The sequence below is a fragment of the Bombus affinis genome, chromosome 9 (genome assembly GCF_024516045.1).
Source record: "Bombus affinis isolate iyBomAffi1 chromosome 9, iyBomAffi1.2, whole genome shotgun sequence".
In the NCBI taxonomy this organism is placed as follows: Eukaryota; Metazoa; Arthropoda; class Insecta; order Hymenoptera; family Apidae; genus Bombus; species Bombus affinis.
Window position 1 is genome coordinate 12,420,056 of NC_066352.1, and position 20,073 is coordinate 12,440,128.

General features: G+C 39.1%; 1 protein-coding gene across 2 annotated transcripts in view; it reads left to right on the top strand.

Annotated features, from left to right (window-relative positions):
* The first annotated feature begins 4,075 nt into the window (after window positions 1-4,075).
* The window catches only part of LOC126920654 (titin-like), a 28,248-nt gene continuing 12,250 nt past the window's right edge, over window positions 4,076-20,073 (top strand). The window contains exons 1-2 of one of the 2 annotated variants that reach the window (XM_050731340.1): window positions 4,076-6,998; window positions 8,494-8,677. The gene's annotated coding sequence lies outside the window, so the exon portion shown is untranslated. Of the gene's footprint in view, window positions 6,999-8,493; window positions 8,678-18,338; window positions 18,807-20,073 lie in introns of those variants that run through there. The other variant, XM_050731339.1, reaches the window with a different exon arrangement.

Sequence of the window (20,073 nt, forward strand, 5' to 3'; positions counted from 1 at the left end):
ATCGTATTTCATAATATCAATTTCATCGCGTGATCATTCGCTTCTGACATTATTAATAGAACGTCTATCTAGAATTATTATCTAAAAAAATTGAAAAATAAGATCGAGGTCATATAAGTACACGTATTAAATAACGAGAGATATCTTTCTGGATTTTTAAAACAGAAGATAAGATACAAACCGTCGACTGCTTCGATTTATCCAAAAAGCAATTTCATCTTCGATCAGCCTCGAGCTTTCACCAAACTCGTATACACGTGCGATTTCAAAGATAAAATAAAGGCAAATACAAGTTGGCGGTAGAAAATGTTTCTCCTCGTGAATCCTCCCAGATACAGCAACTATTAGGTCGTCCGAAAAGTTTCTTTCGTTTTATAAGGAAATAATGGATGCACATTTTCCATTTTATATTATTTTATCACGTATTACGTATGATCCATTTTGTTCTATCAAACTAAAGATCACAACGTTCGACAGCTTAGGTTTCATGCTTGTAGAAAGATGCGTCGTTGTAGAAGACGTGTCTGTAAAAGAAAGACACTTTTCGGACAACCTAATAAATCCAGAAATTGGATTTAACTGGATGAAACGTAGATCTGAGTCGTTTATCTCCGCTTAAAAGCGTAGCTTGCGGTTTTGTTCGACGTGTGGAGGAGTTTCGAAAATTCAACATCGGCATCTCGTTCGATGCGTCGTTACGCTACGGGACGCCTGTGAACGTGGCAGAAATCTGGGCTACGCACGTGCAAATGTACCGTAATAATAATTGTTTCCTTAATTACAGCCACGGCGTATGATTATGCGTACAGTTCGTTCGTCGCGTTCCTTTTTTCACGAAGATCGCGCCGCTCCTAGAGAAATTGGTTCCTTCGGAACCGTTTCGGCGACGTACGGATGCGAGCAATGATTCATCGAGATCAGTTAACGTGTCTCTTTGAAATTGCGCGTGAAAGTACGACGGGTTTGCAGCGATGAGATCATCGAGAGATGAAGCATGGAATCGCGTGGGTGACCATGTCGTTCGCGTTAAAATTCCCAGTCTTTTCGTAGTGTTTTCTCGTCGATAAACGAATTGAAGTGACGTTGCAGGCGATTCGAGGGACTTGTGTCGGGAAATAAGCGAAAATGTTTATGGATTTATAGGTTTTATGATGCGAGAATACAGAGAACGCATATAATATGGGAAAATAAGCAATGCATCGAAACGAAAGTGATCAACTTGCGACGATATTTAAGAAATGAAATCGATCTTTATCTAAGTTCTATTCCTTTGGCCACGAAATTAATGGAAATATAAATTTACACGAAGGTCCGTAGTCTAGTGATTATAATCGGTAGCGTGAACGTGTCAAGTGTGTGCAGGTTTCTTAATTTTTAATTGGACAGTATTAGTTGTAATAAGATGTGTAGATGTTATATTCATGGGAAGCTGTTTCATTTGAAATTCCATTTAATTTCAACTTAGTTAACATCTTTTTTAATTAATAAATAACACCTCCGACTCGTAGTTGGTCATTTGCAAAGTGTAATTGCCACTTGATAAAATAATTACGTGTTCGTCACGCCTTATACAGGCAAGATAATAGCGATCAACGAACAATTTAAGTACACAATATCTATATTCATGACGTACGAGCAAATCGTTGTGTAATTCGTGTAAGATTTGTTTCAAGAATTATTTGAACCGTCGGTGTTAAATTGAAGCAAAGTAACAGTAACGTGCCGGTGATATTAAAACGGCATGAACAATTTCGAGGCAGTGAAAAAATTGTGTGTTGAAGATAGAAAATTCATGGTTCTCTTCAATTACACGCACACATATACACATATACAATTTACAAGTTACATTATAATATCGGCCATATAATATAATTAATAATTTCCAATCGTCCGGTATCGTTGCATGTGCATCGATCGTTAAACAAAAAAAAACAAAAAAAAAAAATAAATGTTAAATAAAAATTCAGATGGAAATGAGCTGGCACACACGTTCGACGCAGTTGAAAGATTTTTAGCGATAAAATGTAAATTGCGAGCAGAACGCTGAGATCCGCAAAGTCTCTACTGTCGCGCTGACATCGTTCCCTATCCTGGTATTGAAATCACTCTGAACTCTGAACCATGCGTTCCCTGATACGCCTAACGCTATATGCTATGCTATAAAAATAGATCGAGCGCTTTACGTCAGTTCTTTTCCTTTCCTTCTTCTTCTTCTTCTTTCTTCTATTCTCGTAAAAAAAAGTCTCCCAAAATTGCGATCTTGTGGTGAAAAAATGTGCATAGAAACGTGGATAGCGATTATTAAAAGACAAACCAATCATTTTACGATCGACTTTAGCCATCGCAATCTTCATAGATATCTGCGCTAATTGGTATTCGAGTTTCGATTATTTTGTAATCGCGTTCAGCTATTATAATTTTATTTGTTTTTACGATACTTCTGGTTCGCGAGTTCTCCACAGAATGATCATTATCTTCTTTCACATTCTATTACCGTCACTTATCGACTTGTTTCTCTGTCATTTCTATCCGTACACTGTTCCCGTTTTACTTTTAAGATTCCGCCCAGATGATCCGACAGTTTTTCCCCGTTTCTTACGCTCGTACTCTAGTTGATTATTATTTCGTTGCAATTTCATTTATTATACTTATTATCTATCGATAACGAGCATCGAGAAGATCGCAAATGGTTGTAGACGGGCTCATTAACGCTGCAACTAGACGCTTGGAATCCTATCGAGAAAATGGAACGAGTTTTAGTTGTAAAACGATCGACCAGGAGCCATGAATTTAATTGCTGAGCAAATAGCTGCGCACTGGAGAACAATGGGCCGTTCGATGCGAACAGTTGCTGGAAATTAGCCCGTTAACATAGCGGATTAACATGTTACAACGTTAAAGTGTTAGCGCTTACAGCGAACGACAGGCACCTTGCGCTTCATTCGAGTTTCCCGGTTTCGGTACAAATCGTTTCAAAGCTTCCCTTAATTGAACGCGCGGCTGTGAATTAAAGCGAAACGTTAACACGTCGGAACGTTGTCTTTCCTGACAGCGAAGGAGAGAGAAAGGAAGAAAGTATCGTCGAATTTTAAGCATCTTTTCGTGCCTTGCGAGTATCTTGATTTTATCGTTGCCCGTGTTCAGATGGAGAACAGGAAGCGATCTTCAACGGGGCTACAGGAAGAAAGTTGTACATTTAAATGAAATAATAAGAAACGGTAGGTTGAAATTGAAGTTGGTAAAAACGTTGAATTTTTGTATTTCAAAAACTACAGAAATAGGGAAGCGAGGCGAGCTATCGATCGCAACCTTTCGATATTTAAAAGAGATATTTAATCCGAGCCGAGGAAAGATCCGAATTTGTATCTAAGAAATATTCCAACCGATACTAAATCAACCGACCGATGTTTAAGAATGTTTAAGATGGAAATTGACGATGGTGGTCGCTGGTAACGTTCAGCGGTGCGTGCGGTTTTAAACGAGCAAAATAATAATACAGAAAAGATGAATAAAACGACAGATAATATTCCTAAAGTTGTCGGGAATAAAATACACGGATCCTAAAATATATTTTTCCATCGGAGTTTTATCTCCGATACTTCGCGCTATACTTTGCCGACCGTGTTTTTCAATCTCCGCTAAACTGCTGATGTCGCTCATCGAAGGCTTCTAAACCCAAGAGGTCAGCTTCCCGGTAACCGCGCGAACAGAAACAGCCTCTCCTATGGAACGACCATTAGGTCAGAACGAACAATAGGTGGAAAAAAATTGATCGATCGAGAAAGCAGGAACGCGAATACGTTGGAATAGCAGTGAGCGTGCAATTGCACGGCGATTCTGAATATCGACACGAATCTCCGCTTTCGAGGCAGCGGTATTAGCCGCGTGAATGGTGTTACCGGTTAAACGGGAGAATCGTGGGAACGAGAGGCGAATGAAACAGACCTAGAAAGAGGAGGAGGAGCAGCAGCAGCAGGAGAAGGAGCAGCAGGACGAAGAAAGGGAAGAAGGAAAGAGGAAAAAGACGAAGAGGACGTGCAGCAAGGTGAAAGAAATACGGTCGGTAGGGAGAAGGTCTTCTCCGCCGCAAGCAACGAGGATATCGCGATCGTGAATAGCAAGGACACGAACAGCGTTCGCGAGTAGCTTCCCAGTGAAAGAAGGGATATCCGAGTCCCCACTATTAAATGGCTCGACTCTGACGCGGTAAGGAGAAGCTACATCGGGGGCGGTAGAATACCACCAGCCTCAGTGCAATTTCGACACTCGTCTCGCAGTCAGTTGTCACAAAAGGGCGATCGTTTTATGATCTTGTCCGACTCTTGCTTCGATTTTACGATCTTTGAAACGTGAGAGAAAGGTATGCACCACCAGAGGATGGCGATAGAGGGCGAAGGCGTTTGATGGACGCGCGAAGAACCGCGGCACGCTGTTCGAGTTGCCGAAGAAACAGATAAAAGATGCGCCAGATCGTTTAAAGAGAAATTGTAGGATTTCGTTGTGGAAGAGAAGCGCGTTTTCTTTCACGAAGAGTCTACATTTCTTGATGAAATTGTTGGAGAGACCGGATCGAAGGACGAGCGAAGATAGAACTGTTTAGAGAGAAATTCCAAAGCTACGCTTTTGGCGAGCAACTGGAACGCGTGGAAGAAGTTGGAAGGAAGAGTTTGTTTAGAGAGAGATTGAATCGTATCTCGCGATCGACTTCGGCTATTTGACGAGGTACCGAAGAATATCGTAAAGGAAGGAACAATTTAGATAAGAATTAGAGAGATTCTTCTCCAAAGGGTTAAATTTCTGCGACACTCCGTGGTGGAACACGGCTGAAAGAGAGACAAAACGTTGGAAGATGTGGTCGAAGAGCATCGGAGAACGATTCTCGACAAGGACAAAAGGGTAAAGTTGTACAACAGGATATTACGAAAGAATTTTTGCATGAAATTTGAAGGGAATAGGATAGAGTCGTATTATGATCGGAAAAGAAGAAATTAGAAGATGTAAACATTCGAACGATCGTGAGCAAATCGTTTAGCAAATTGGATAGCACAACGGAGATCGGTAGCCTAACGTAATTGCCTTAAGCACAGCTACCGATAAAAGATAATTAGCCTACCGATAAAAAATTGAAAGGAGTAACTTGACTTGTAAAAACATCGATAGGAAGAGAAAGTAACTAAAGAACAGCATCTCTAACAAGCTGATTGCTATGAATCTCGACAGATTTCAATTACAAATAAAAGAACCGTTTTGTGTAAGAAACTATTACGATCGAGCATAGTTATTTTTATTTTGATCATCGAGAAGCTGGCAGAAGCGCCGTACAAAGCGATAAAAGTAGAAACGCAACGTTAACGAGGGAATTGTAAACGAAGATTCGTAAAAGTCGCACTTCTATTAACGCGAAAGGAACAAAGGATTTGACAGCGAAATAGGAACGAACTGCTCGAGTTTGCATTTTCGTGGAAAAGATCGAGAAGCAGCGGACGGTGAAGGAAGTGACCTGGTCAGAGGATTCTTCTTCAATGACGAACTTCCACAAATTGAACGTTTCCTGTGATTTTACTGGAGCACGAACGACCGTGTCCACGAACATGCAAGACCTCTTTGATGGCACGCAATGACACAAAACGCGTATTTATTTCTTCGTCGATTAGCGTGTCTACCTAGAAACGCGTCGTGCCGGAAGCCCATTGCAGAATCATCAACGTCTCTTCGATTCGAACATATCTCGGTCACAGAATCAATCTGTCATACATAATTGAACGAAACAAGCAGAGTATTGCCGCTTTTTCGATATTCCTTTGATTTCTTTCCTTTGACACGATTCCGAGATCATTTACCGACGATGATAATAGGAAAGACGATCTCTTCGGTTCGAATAGAACGTGACGAAGGATCGAGGATTTGTCAGACACGTGACACGTACGCTGGAAAATGATCAAAGAGGAAGGACATTGTTATTTCTACGATGTCTCTCTGCTTTCTTGCATCTGCAACGTTCTAAGGTCGTGATACTTTCCCAGGGAAATTATTAGAAAATCTGATCTTTTCAGATCGAGCAGAGGCGTTCGAAAGATCGACGATCTGTCGTAAACGATCCAACGACTCGTTACGAAGAGAAAACGAATGTCGCGATTCTAAGATCGCATCTCCAGGGAAATAACCCATAAATATAATCCGAAACAGAACACGATCGAAGGATCAACGATCCATCACACGCGATCGACTGGGAGGCGAAAGGAACGAGAAGAAAAACGCTACTACCTTCGTAATGTTTCCTTGATTTCTTGCATCCAACACGACTTCAAGATCGCTGCACGACAAAAATAATTAAACAAGATAATTCCACGCAACTTTCTTAGGCGTTAGCCTTGGAGCAGCGACGATCGGATCGATAAGACCAGATAGGATCATCGTGGATGGCGAGAGACTTGAAAAGACAGCCGCCGGAAGCAAAGAGGAAAAACGACGAATGGTCGGAGAAGAGTAAAAACGACACCGGAGGTATCGGTCGAATCAGAGAAAGCAGCAAGAAACGATTCGAAGCGCAAAAAGGGATGAGTCGTTTCGGGGCTTATGAGGCGTGAAACCAAGATCGCCCATCTCTTCAGCAAGTGGTTGGTTTACGGACGAGCGGATAGAAACAGTAAGAATATCATCGGAGTACAGAGGGAGGAGACTCGTACGTTATGAGGCGAGGATGATCGTCGAGCAAGTCGACAAGTTGGAAACGAAGCGAGTGTTATAGTTGGACAGGCGAAGAAGAAACAGCAACTGCAAGTTGAAGCTTTAATTATTATTATTCTCTTTGTCCCGAATTTGAATGGCAACGATGAGAAATTTAAGCAACATTCCGGAGAATTGAAGATTTCGTTCTTTGGAAAGGAGAGGCAGTAGTTCTTCCTGGAAAGAAGAAAACAGGAGAAGAGATAATTAGCTGCAGGGAAACTATAAGAGTCTGTCACGGTATTCACATCTTCAAGAAGAAACTCTGATAGGTGAGTAACGAAAATTGGATATCATTTGTCTGTGAAAAATAATCAAACTCCGATGCTTCTCCGTATACTCAAAACTCTTTTTACTCGATAGAGCGATTGATTCGATACGATAAACGTTATTAGCCGTACGAGATTTTTGAACGGAAAATAAATCAGGATAGCAACTGAGATACGAAGTTTTAAACGTTTTTCAAGACGCGATAATATTCGGCGATAAATTTAATTAACAAAATGACGAAGATTCCTGATCGTGTGAGACAGCAATTTCGCAATGAAGCTACAGAGAAATATCAAACATTTTTAGAAACGTAGCGAATATTAGGTGAAAATTATTTGTCCTACATGACGAGGATTTAAAAATGTGTAATCGGGATAACGACAGAAGCGGGAAGAAACGTCGTGCGTTTTTCCAAACGTGTTCCCGTTTTACTGAATTCTAATCAAATCTGTTAGACACGACGAAAGGGGAGAGAAAACATCGGCATACCAGAGCACTCGTGATTTGCACGCGTTATCCGGCGCACAGCACGAATCAACCTCTGAAATACGCGTTCACGCCGGCTACTACAATCTACGACTAAAAGAGCAACGTCGATATCGTAGATTCTATAGCGTAGAATGTAGGTAGACAAGCCACCTAGTTTTATTGGATGCAAAACGATAAATTATCCAGTAGAAAGTCTGTGACGTGCAATAAGCCGTGTCTTATCTCTCGATAGAAAAGGAAAGCCAGTAATCTGCATACAAATCGAAACCCTAAACGAATCTGAAGGCATTGAATTTTCTTACCGGGTATAACGTTCACGTTTCAATTTAACTTTTCATTTGATTCGGTAATTCTCATCTGGCTGGCTGAGAATCATAGCGCTGTAGCTTTTATAAAATACCTTGTTATCGCGAATTATCCATCGTATGTATCGTCAGGATATTCGGAATCAAAATTAGTTTCATAGAATACAAATTTTATTCCATAACACGTGCAAATATAATGTACTTATCGAGTAGCTTCACTAGCTTTTTTTTTGATTTTTTGAAAATCTTTTCGTTCATTCTCAATCAAATACGTAATAATCAAATACGTGGCAAAAGTTCAGATCGTATCGATTGTCAAAGACATTACAAACTTTTTCCAACGATTCGATATTATTACGAAACGTTCGTTATATCTTTTCAAAAAGTATCGTAGCAAAGAATAAAATTATAATTTAATTATTTATGAAACCAAAGGGATGATATTTTTAAGATACGTAACTGAATTCGAGTTCTCAAATGTTTGGCTCATATCGCTGTGACTTTCAGCTCGCCACATAGCGTTTGATAATTTTCATATTTTTCTTACACTTTCCCTGGATATACGAACGGAATCGATTATATAGCAAGAATGATAGACTTGATTTTACGGTAGATCAATGAATTCGATTGTTTTACGCATGATTTGAGCGAACGATCCAAGACAAATTGTTCACCTTGACCGTGAATCGATGTTCCGTTTCAGGAACGGAAGTGCCGCGATTGACGCCAACCAGAAAGTTGTCGTTCGCGTAAATCGAATCGATAGCGTGTCGAGACTGCCGATCCGATCGGGATAAAACGAAACGAAGCGAACCGGCGTGTTCCTGTGGAGCGGATAGAGGAGGAATCGAGAGGATACGCGAGGAATAGTCACGACTCCAAAGTAGGTGAGTATCCTAGAACTTATTTAAGAAGCAAAGGTTCTATAAACGGGTTACGAAAGCTGGAAAAATAAATTCTTGGAAGTTAAAGTCATAATATCGAGAATGAAAGATACTGATACGTTAGAGAAATTAAGAATCCAAATCAGTAAGTTGCACAGTTCAAAGTTGGAGTTTCTCGAGATTGGGGAAATTTGAAGCTGAAAATTTGTATGTTGGTTAAATTAATAATCGGAGTTTCGTAGAACTAGAAAAATTAAGAACTGGAAATTTTTCAAGTTGAACCAATTAACAGCTGGAATATTTTATAATTGGAGAAATTCAAAAATGTGGAATCTAAAAGTTGGAATTTAAAAACATTGAAATTACTCACTCGAGACTTCTCAAAATTACGATTCAATTAGAATGTTCTCTCTCTCTCTCTCTCTCTTTCTCTCTCGATGGAAATAATATTTAATAATACACAGCAGACGATGTTGAAAGAGTTCTTGAAATTTGGATCAACGAATCAGTGGATTAGTAGAGTTATGGGTTGGCGATATTTTATGAATGATATATTAAGGTCTTTTCAAGATGAAATGTGAAATATGAAATAACGTAACACCGTATTGAATAAAGTAAATAGTAAATACTTAATGACCGACAATCTTTCAAGCGTAATTTACGAATTCTACAAAGTCACGATCGATGCAATCAAGCTTGCAGTTGATTTTATCGCGTGTAGTGTACAATGCTCGCGGCGAGTCAGAATGTAGGTGGCCATTATGACGATGGTAATCAGAATTTCATGCAGGAAATCGTCGGTGAATGATGGCACGGTACTGCCGTTGTTTACAAACATTTTTTATTTTTTTTTACACGCGATGTAATTAATGACGGTATAATTAACGCGCACTTTCGCGAGAAGCAAAACGTTTCCTTCCGATTGAACGATTTATTCTTTCGATCAATGCCACTCGAGTAACGCCGTTTAACGCTTCTTTCGGACATTGACTGGCAGACAAAGAATATTCTTTTCAATTACTATACTTTTGTTTCCTAATGATACTACCTGATATTTAATAATTAATTAAAGTTATCGAAGTAGTCGGTTTTTTAGATATTTGAGTATTTTTTTATTATTTTAATATTTTTTTTAAAGACATCCGATGATCTATGAATGATCGTAAATGATGATAAAAAAGTTTCATTATGGATAATAGAAATTTATACATCGCTACAGAATATTTCTTTGGAAAAATTCTTAATATATTACAACTGGATTTATTCGAACAAAAATGTACGCGATTGATGTTTCCCAATTACTTCTATCATCTTTTATAATTAACTTTTATAATTAATTTTTATATAATGCTCGTCTATTTTACATGAAGTTTGTATAATAACTTAAATTCACTCTCGTCGAATATATTCTTAAAAGAGATTCTTCCTCTTACTTGCGATACATTTTATACGAAGAGCATGTGGGAATACGAGTTGTTGAAAACGAGTTGGCACACGTTATCCCCAGGTTTCACGTGTTCGTCAATTATCACGAACGCGACGGCAGCAATTAGTACCGTTCCAAGGAGCCAGAGTTACTTTTTCCTTCTTCGGCTGTTGTTTCTGATTTCCTCGAAACTTTCGTTCTCTTCACGATCGATGACTTTCTTGCCCATCAACGTCACGTTTGTTTCGCCATCTTCTCATAAAACGATTTCCTCGTCTTATCATCGGCAAACTTCCCCAACATGGATCTTTCTCTTCCAATAAATTCCAATTTTATTTCATTTCGTTTCACTTGTTTTCACTGATAAATGAACAGTTTCCTAAAAAAAAAAATCCTACAATATCAATTTATGCAATTATATCAAACGCACGTTACTCTCGATTTATCAATGGAGATCGGATACAGTGTAAATGCCGATCGAATACATTAGGAAAGCTCGTTTCATTCGACTCGCATCCATTCGTTCAACGTTATAAGCCCAAAGCTCGTTTGCTACATTTTTATTTAAATTCTGTGCACGTTATACTTGGACGCGCATCTACATAATTCTAATTATTAAAAGAGCATGATCTAAAGTAAGATGTTCTAAAGACCGGATGCGTGTCCTGCTCAGATAGTCGAACGAGAATTTTCGTAGCCTGCGGCCTACGAGTTCAAGGTTCTAATTAGCATCGTTCTCGATCCATTTTTCAGCGGATCATCCTGGTTTGGTTTCCTGCGAGATCCAACCAGCACATGCAAAACAGCTACTTGGCGGGATCGGTTGGTTGTCGAGCGGCTCGCGTTAAAAAAGGTTTTCGATAGATAACGGTCCGCTCGTTGCGGAAGCGCTCCCGTTCAACGATCCGCGGACGTTGCTCTTAATTATTTATTACGCGTCGATGACGTAACCCTCGGGGAATCGTTACGGTGTCAGACACGATGGAAATTTTATTAATTCGAATCGTCGCTTCATCGTGGAAATCTTTCTTGTTCTTTGCTAATGATTCTTTGTCTCTTGTGTATTACATTCAGATACATGGGATTATCAGTCTTTTTCCTCCTAGTATTTGACCCTAGATTCGCATACTGGGTCGTTTTCCATCAGTGATTTTCATTAATTTTTCATTTTTCCCATACTTTTGTTTAAATTTAAACTTTGCTAGAAAACATTAATTTAGCACGTAGATATCCATAAGAAGTACTCGGGCGATATTCTAGAAACTTGAATGTGTGTTCAAGAATTTTGGAGGATTTTTTAGAGACACAAAAACGTAGAAAAAATAAACTTTATGCGGACGACACGACGTTGGGAAAAGCAAGGTTGTAGGCTTATGTGGTTAAGTATATTTGTTTTTAATTGAAGTTTTTGGTCCTAGTTTCAGTCTTCTTTTTTTAGATTTCTTTTTCCATTGAAAATGAGTGATCATAAGCAGTTTTTTCCTAACATTTAACCACGATATTTACCATGTTTCCGAAGATTAGATTCGTGTTTCAATTTTAATACTTTTAATGCATGTCGATCAGGTTTTCCAAAGACAAGATTCAACTCTTATCAAGTTTATAGACAAATAAAGATTAAAATTCCACTTTGATCTAAAAATAAATAAAACAATGACACCTTGATGACACCTATTCTCCTAATTTTTGCCTGCTTCTAAATCGGATCTCGCAAATATTCCACGAATTGCGTTTCGAGGGCATGTTTTGCCACGTGCGTTTCTCATATTCTCCTACTTTGAATCGTAAGCTTTCATCAACGTGTCGTCACGATAACGATTAAGAGCCGCAGATGGATTAACGTTTCTCTAACTATTTCCTATTAATTTCCCGCATACTTGGCGTCTTCGCTAATCGATCAGGACTTGTCATGGGAATCGTTGAATCTCGACTCATCGACGATGATTTACAACGCGAGGCAAACTGTTACGATGTTCGTTCGAACGTTCCATAATAATGCGAGATTTCGATTAAAAGATTCATTGAACGATACAAAAGAGACGATCACGTCGAATCCCATTCTAAACAACTAATTGCCTATATACAATCGAAAATAATCTCTTCTAATATTAAACGCTTAACTTTTCAAGGAAATTCCCAGCACACTTAAAAATTACAATCGTCGTGCCATAATCTTTTCTTGTCTAATCATGAAACACAGGCAATTACGTTAAAGTTTATTAATACTCGAATTCTTCCTGGATTTTCCACGATGATAATGAAAGCCTGTTCTCGAATAGTTGCCGACCATTGTTCCGTGGAGGCGGCATTAATTACTCGTGTTCCTCTTTTGCTTTCTTCTTTCCTCGTCGTCGTAGCGGTCACAGGCACGCGTCGAAATGGTTTGGCGACAGTGAGGTCGACAGGCGTCGTTTGGCAACAGATGGGAAAGGTATCTATGGCCGTAAGAAGTGCCGCTATGTCCCACATCGGCTGCCTACGATTCTGGCACGGTAACCACGTTCCCCTATTATATGTGCACACCTTCCGGCAGGTGGTTCCCGAGATTTGCCCCTCTTCCTTACAGGGATGCGTAGAGTTCGATTTATTCGAATATCGTACGCCTCGTGTACTATGTACTATGAAAAGCGAAAAGAAGATAGGACAATTCACGTGTGCTGTATTTACGAAAGAATTGTCGTTCAGAAATGACAATTAGACTGCGGGCTATTTTTGCAAAATTCCTATTTTTGCAAAATTTCTATTTTTGTAAAATTCCTATTTTTATAAAGGCAAGTGAGGACATGGAACTTTCACGCAAGTTTCATCTGTTCACTGTTGTTAGAAAATAGATGTATGTACATGTGTAGTGCACGAGCGAGGAATGAAAGAGAGGAAGACAAAAGGAAATTACCATGAGACAAGCGCATCGCGTATGCGTCGAATGAATGAATGTGCAATAAAACAAATTCGTTGCTGTTTGGGATGTACAAGAGAACAGAGCGCTGCTCGTTAATATTTCGAGTTATTATGTTATATATAAGATAGTTCTTCTGTTCTAGTAAATTTTGTATTTGATAAAACATTAACAATTGTCACGACGAGCATTTTGTATTTTGGATATTTCATGTATTTGTACATTTTACGTGAATTTTCGTATCGTCGAACATTCGGTAAACGCGTAAAAATCCGCGGTCTAACGATGATAATTATACATCAGACATCCAGGCTGATACAATCTTTTTATTCGAACAAGGCGGTGAAATTAGTACAAAGTAGTGTAACACCAGCTGTATTTGTACCTAACGTTTTTCTCCTTTCTAATTTCCCTCGATACCTCTAAATCGCGTGCTCGACTTACCAGCTTTACTCGTTATGGATGGTAATTACAGTCATCTTGATTCTTTTTTATTACACGAGCACGTTGTTAAAGGTATTTCAATGTAACAGACCGATGCTCGCGTATATTCAACGCCTATATTTTTGTTCTCGGATTTCGCGAGGTATCCCAAAAGATGTCTTTAAGCGCGTACTTGAATTTAATCCGTCTCGATCTTCTGGTTCCTTTTTTCAAATTTTGAAGTGGTTTTCAGATCGCACAGCTGACCGGAGCAGAAGTATCATTATGAGCATATTACGAGCAGTAAAATTTCCCATAAACGTATAACTATGAGCTGTGTAATTATTAGCTGATAAATTATCGTGCAAGAAGATACAGTTTAAACAAATTTGCGACAGACCAAACGACGAAATTGTTCCTGTCCAAAACTGTCTGCAAAAGTTCTTTCTATATCGACACGATCGAAGCATTTTCGTATTCTATTTTCTTTTTCTTTTCTACGCATATTGGGCGTTTTATTTATTTTGGACATTATCTTCGAAAACGAAATATAGAAACAGATCTACCTCATCTACAATTTACGTTAGCGTTTTCTTCACGAAATCGTGCAACTATTGCACCCTCTTGCATCCGACATTTGACGACAAAAGGGAGTAATCTAGCGACCCAATCCGATCTATCTGCATCGTTGAGTCGATGGCGCTAGCACCGGAAGTGGATGTCCGCCTTCTCCGCGTTGTCACGTTAGCGCGTTTCTCGTTTCGACCCAACGAATCCAAATAGACACTCGTTCGTCTACCAGAACCAGTTTCCCTAAGACCAATATCCCTATGGCGTCGATTACTGTCAACGTTATTTTCGCTTAAAGTGAAATTTCGTTATAAATCTTAAGCTCGGCGTAGCGTAAATTTAACAGGGAAAATTAGTAGAGTGAATTTAATTGCCTGTTAAAATGTCCGAACTAGTAATAAGTTAACAGAGGAAATTGAAAATACGAGGGTCAGAATCTGCTTTAAAATCGTTTGGTAATAAATTCAAACGGAGATACATTATATTTAGAAGTTAACTGCACCTGTAAAAATATTATTTAATGGTTACTTACATTCGTGGAATAATTTCAAGCTAATTGTATTTGTAGAAAATGTCCTGGATAATGAAGTTGAAAGATCGACAATTACGTGGAAATGTTTCACGAGAGAATAAGAATAGGAATAATTGATCTTATTTTTATTCTTACTGTTTTCTTCCAATATCTGTCATCCGATCCTATATTCGACACTGGTTAACATTTTTCTTTTATATCGCTTTTGATGAATATAAATTGACAGATTGATCAGCTGAGAAAGTTTTGCATGTCGTTATATGTACGCGACTGTTAGTATTTCTTTAACAAAGTTTCGAGAAAGATCTTCGAAGCGCGGATGTTAATGGACAAAAAGCGAATATCGAGCATCCTGAGTGACATTTAGAACGTAACAGCATGTTATCCACGTGGCGAATACTGTTGCCTTTCTTGCAGAATGTATCGCCATTAAGAAGCAAGTGGTGCTTGTAAAAACAGACCTTCCGCGTATTCGACGATCACTATCGCGATGAACGTACTTACCCTTGGAACCGGTTTCACGTCTCTGCTAGGATTACAATGGTATGTCGAAGTACTATGATCCTTTTTTCTCTCGATTCTAGGTCGAGATCCATCGCGTGGCTGTAATTGGCACGATAGAAAGAAAAGGAAGAAATGAGAGAAAATAGAAGGTAAAACGTTTTAATCGTGTCAATTATTGTCACGATATAAGGCAATTTTTGTTTTTGTTTATTGGAATTAGTTTGAAACACGTTGGAATTATATTGGATATGTCGGCAATTTCTATCGAAATTATTTTCCTACTCGACCTTCCTGCATAGGACTTCGCTAGCGAACTGTTAGATCTGTTTTCGGAATAATATAAACTTGAATTAGTTTCTCAGGTTAAAATACCATGGTATAACCGTTGCCCACGCATAATTAATGGATCACTCATTTCACATCTCGCGTTCCATATAATTCAAACTGTTTTCCCTGGGTTTGGTTCAGGGAAATATACGGTATCCGACGTTCCTGCTTTCTGATACGATCAAACTCCACGCTGTTTGTTCGTTCGCCAGATGTTGTTTGAGAGAACGTGCAACCTAAATCATGTGCCATTGCAATGTGCCATTTTATATTCGCGGTGTGGAATATCGTAAACAGTACCTGAGAAGAGTACCTTTCGGATATAAGTCGGGAAACTTTGAAGAAAGGATGAAGATTACGAAAGGAAATTGAAAAAAATTGATAAATATCATTTACGTAACAGATAAACGAGAGAAGCGCTGAATATTTGATTTTCACTGAATTAGATTTGTGACAGTAATGACACGACTTTGGTAGTTGGCCATGGCCTACAAACGACCTTGGGAAGAAGCAAAGCGACCTTGATAATTGCTAACGACCCATAAGTGACTTTCAGTGCCAATATCGCGATGTCGATGATGGTTTAAAAAGTTGAAGCGACTTTGAATAGCGATGATTCGACTTTGAAAATTATTGATAATCTTCAAATGACCTCGAGTGTTAAGGGCAAGCGATCTTTTACGATCTGGTCGTTAGTGAGGAAAGTATATGCAATATATAAATTAGTTTTTTTATTAATTTTACACTCTTCTTCATGACCGTTCAGATTCTCATTCAACCTCGGCATACGCTGCATTATTACGTATAAAGTGCACGTAATATCGTGGTAATTGTTTTCAATTTTCAGTTCAGCCTAATATGAAATATATCGAGCTTATAATTCTCTGACGAAAATTTTAAAAAATGCTACATAACGATTCACTTCCGTGATTGTACCGTTTAAAGCAATTTTTACGGTAATTAATTCTTTATCAAAGCGATCTTACAAAGTCTTAAGGAGTTAGTACTTTGAAAGAAATATCCTGTAGGATATAAATTAAAATGTAAGTCAGAATTATACAGTCAGAAATAATAGGAAGGCAAAAAACATTTGATCGATGCGACTTTCGGACGATAGGACAATCGATTTTTATTAAATCTCATTTCTTCGAACAAAGAATGAGAAAATTGTCAGTTTGATTAGATATTTAAGGGCTGCGTATCTTTTTGGCCGCTAAACTACATAAACTTTCGCCTGATGAGAAGGTACAGTCTCACTTTCGTTTGTTTATTTTCTAATACATACGCGTGGCTTGCTGCAACAAATGCCAATGTAATATTTTTGCAAAAATCAGTTAAACACTGTACTAAGTTTATAAATAATTGAGTACTCCATATAAAAAACGACAATTAAAAATTCTACGTGGAAATTACTACAATGGTACTGTATATACGTCAATATAAACATTTTTCATAAAATAAAGTTGCTGCTAAAAATAGCAAAGTAAACGTAAATAAAACAAATAGCATGTTCTTTAATTCTCCCTATCAGAAGAGAAATTTGAAACAGCAAAAACTTGAACATGAATTTTTTTAACATATCTCTAAGTGCTCATATAATTTTTATTTATTTATTTATAAGCATCGACGTTGATATTTCCTGCATCAAGCCACGGATATAATAATTCGTGACAGGAAAACAGTATCTTTTAGTAATAAACATTCCGTTCGGATATTTGAATATTCGGATAACGAAGGCTCTACCCTAATACAGATCGTTTTTCTTCTAAACGAACGTTAGCATCTTTTATTTCTTCCTTCATAGTCATCGTCGTAAACCACCAAATAGCCAACGAAATTGCGTAAATTGCACAAATTGTATAAATTGGAAATTATCTGGGCAATCAAGTATCGTAGAAGCTTTCTTTCCTCAACTAGGTTCAGCAATAAAAGTTTAGGCGAAGTTCGTTCGTCGAATCGATGTTTTATTCATCGTCTGGATCACATTAAGACACGTTCCGTAGGAAACGGTCGTAGAGATCTCGAAAGTCGGCGAAATTTACCAGTCGAACTTCCTGCAACGTTTTATAGAAATCTAATAATCTTTTATTCTCAAACCATTTAACTAAATTATCCAAACAGTATCGATTCGATCTCGCTGGCGCGTTACAGTTTCCCGGTCGACTTCCTGCAACGAAAGCAGAAAAACAGATTTGATCCTAATGGCGACTGAATGTAACGCAGCTATGCAACTCACTCGCAAAGATTTAACGCGTCGAGTATGATAAAGCTCGCTATTACGGAACAACGAGTCAACCTTCTTCTTAACTAATTACGCGTAATTTGTTAGGTGTCAGGGTTTCCCATACAATTTTTTATCGTCACGTGGCAGCGAAACATGCGATCGCGGTACAATGTGAACACGCTTTACTTTAATTTAGAACGCAAGTATTTCTCTCCAACGCTGTTACAACTACGCTTTTGTCATTAGGTGCTATTGACAAAATCCGCAAATCACTTGGTTGCCAACTCAATAGAACACCAGAGCATAGTTGTAACAGCGTTGGAGAGAAGTACCCGCGTTCTAAATTAAAGTAAAGTCGATAAAACCACCTAATGAAAAAATCCGCAAATCATCTAGCTGCCAACTCAATAGAATTCCTGTTAAGTCTTTAACAAAAGAGAAATCATAGTAGTCCATCTTCGTTAAAAAATATTTCTATCTTTCGTACTTGGTATACGCATCCCCTGTATTTTTCTGCCTACGAATGTCTCGTGAACGCGACAAATTTCGAAACATCGCCGACATATCTGGCATATCGTGTGCAGTTACGTCATACACGTAACCCCGATCGAGCGTGGTGGTTCCGATGCGCGCGTCCTTCCCCGTTTTCGTTGGCTCGTCTCGACGAATCATCCAGGAGATTCACCCAATTCCCGAGGTGATCGGCCAAGGTAGTCACGAACACGCTTTAGCATACACGTCGCGCCGCGCAGCGAAGGTTATTCAACCCGAGCAGATCTCGTTCGTAGGCAACGCGGAGTAACGGGTTCCCGATGACTCGTGCATGAGGCGCCTCTCCACCTTGCCGGATTACCCGGTGGTCAGGCTGCGTGCACGCCGGGCCCACCGCTTCTCCAACCTTCGAGTCGTAGATTCAGTCAGCCGTGCACCATTGTCGAAACATCGTCCTGCTGCACGACACTCGCGATTCCTCACCGCGTCTATTCCTCCGCCAATGATCCTAGTTTCGTCCCGCGATCGCTAGCTTTGCCTCATCTTCGTAGAACGTTCGAGTTTCAAGTCGGTTCGAACAGTGTTTCTCCGTTTGTTTTTCAGTTTGACGAGTAGTTTGCCTTCTGTAGTGTTGCGTTCTGATATTTTCTTTGGTGTAGCTTTCTGCTTTCCTTCGTATCTCGTTATTGCGCGTGTTTGGTGATTAAATGCGGTTTCCAGCAGGATTCTGAGATTCAGGTAAGAGAAATTTCAAGGTTTCGGACGGGTTGGTCTTTGATTTCAATCCGTGAGAGTCAAAGGAGCGCGTGCATCGTGCGTTTCGCCGCGGATTCACTCGTCGATTTATGTTTATTCAAGTTCGACAGGTTTCCGTCTACGGTGGTTCGTACCGGAACTGGTTTCACGCCATAAAGCAAGCAATTTAGATTTTGTAATGGCGAAACTCGAGTACGAACTATTTTACAAGATGATCGTGTTCGCGTAATTAACTCGTATTTCTCTCGAGACGGTTTTAAGCGCCATGGTGTAAGAAGGACGAATTTCCTTCGACGAGAAGAAGCTTCAAAGCAGTTTCGAGATAACGAAGCTAAGATGAAAGAGAAACGCAAGAAATATTCTCGTAACGATCTAGTCTCTCGAGATTTAAACTGACCAACCTGTGATCGATTTTCCACTTTCTAGAAGTCTATCAATGTGAATCTCTGAATACGCAAATGGTATTCAATTTTTCGCAAATCGAACGATTAATCTCCATACAGTTGTCGCTTTAATTTTCCTATCGCTCAGTTATCACAAAACGCTAGACGAGTTATGAAAAAATCATCGACGTAAGGACATATTCGTCTCCATTAGCCCCGTCACGATTTTAATTTCATTATCCAATTTCCATCATTCGTTGTACAAGGCTACAAGCCATCAAAATCATTGCCAAACGTGGCAGAACATTCAGGAATCCGTCGACCTGGAAACGCGACGACGGCCACGGTCCATTCGGAGGAAATACCGTGAAGAAGCATCGCTGAAACGACATTCGCGATTCGCGACACACGTATCAAAAGTATTTCGACTTAACGGTACGTTCGTTGTAATCGAGCTACGAACACTCTCCGACGATTTGTAGTGGCCTCTGACACGCTTGCCGGCCCACACCGTTGGTCATAAATATATCAGGACACCCAGTGATTACGTTTAATGAAACACCGAAACGAATTTTACATCGCCTTATAATACGCTTCCCTATAAATAAACCGAGTGTTTTTATTCATTCGTAGGAAATTGGAATATGCAGAAGTGGGCAGAATGCGTGCAATATAAAATATCGAAAGTACAGTACCGGTTATAGTATTTAGTAAAGCAATGTTCTACCTGGCTTTCATTCACTTAATTACCTCCATAAAACATGAATTTGCATAAATAACCGTAGTATATTTATTTTATAGGATACGTATGGTAGCGGACGGAAGAAAGCTTCACGGCTATGCGGTACGAAATGTACGGAAACTAT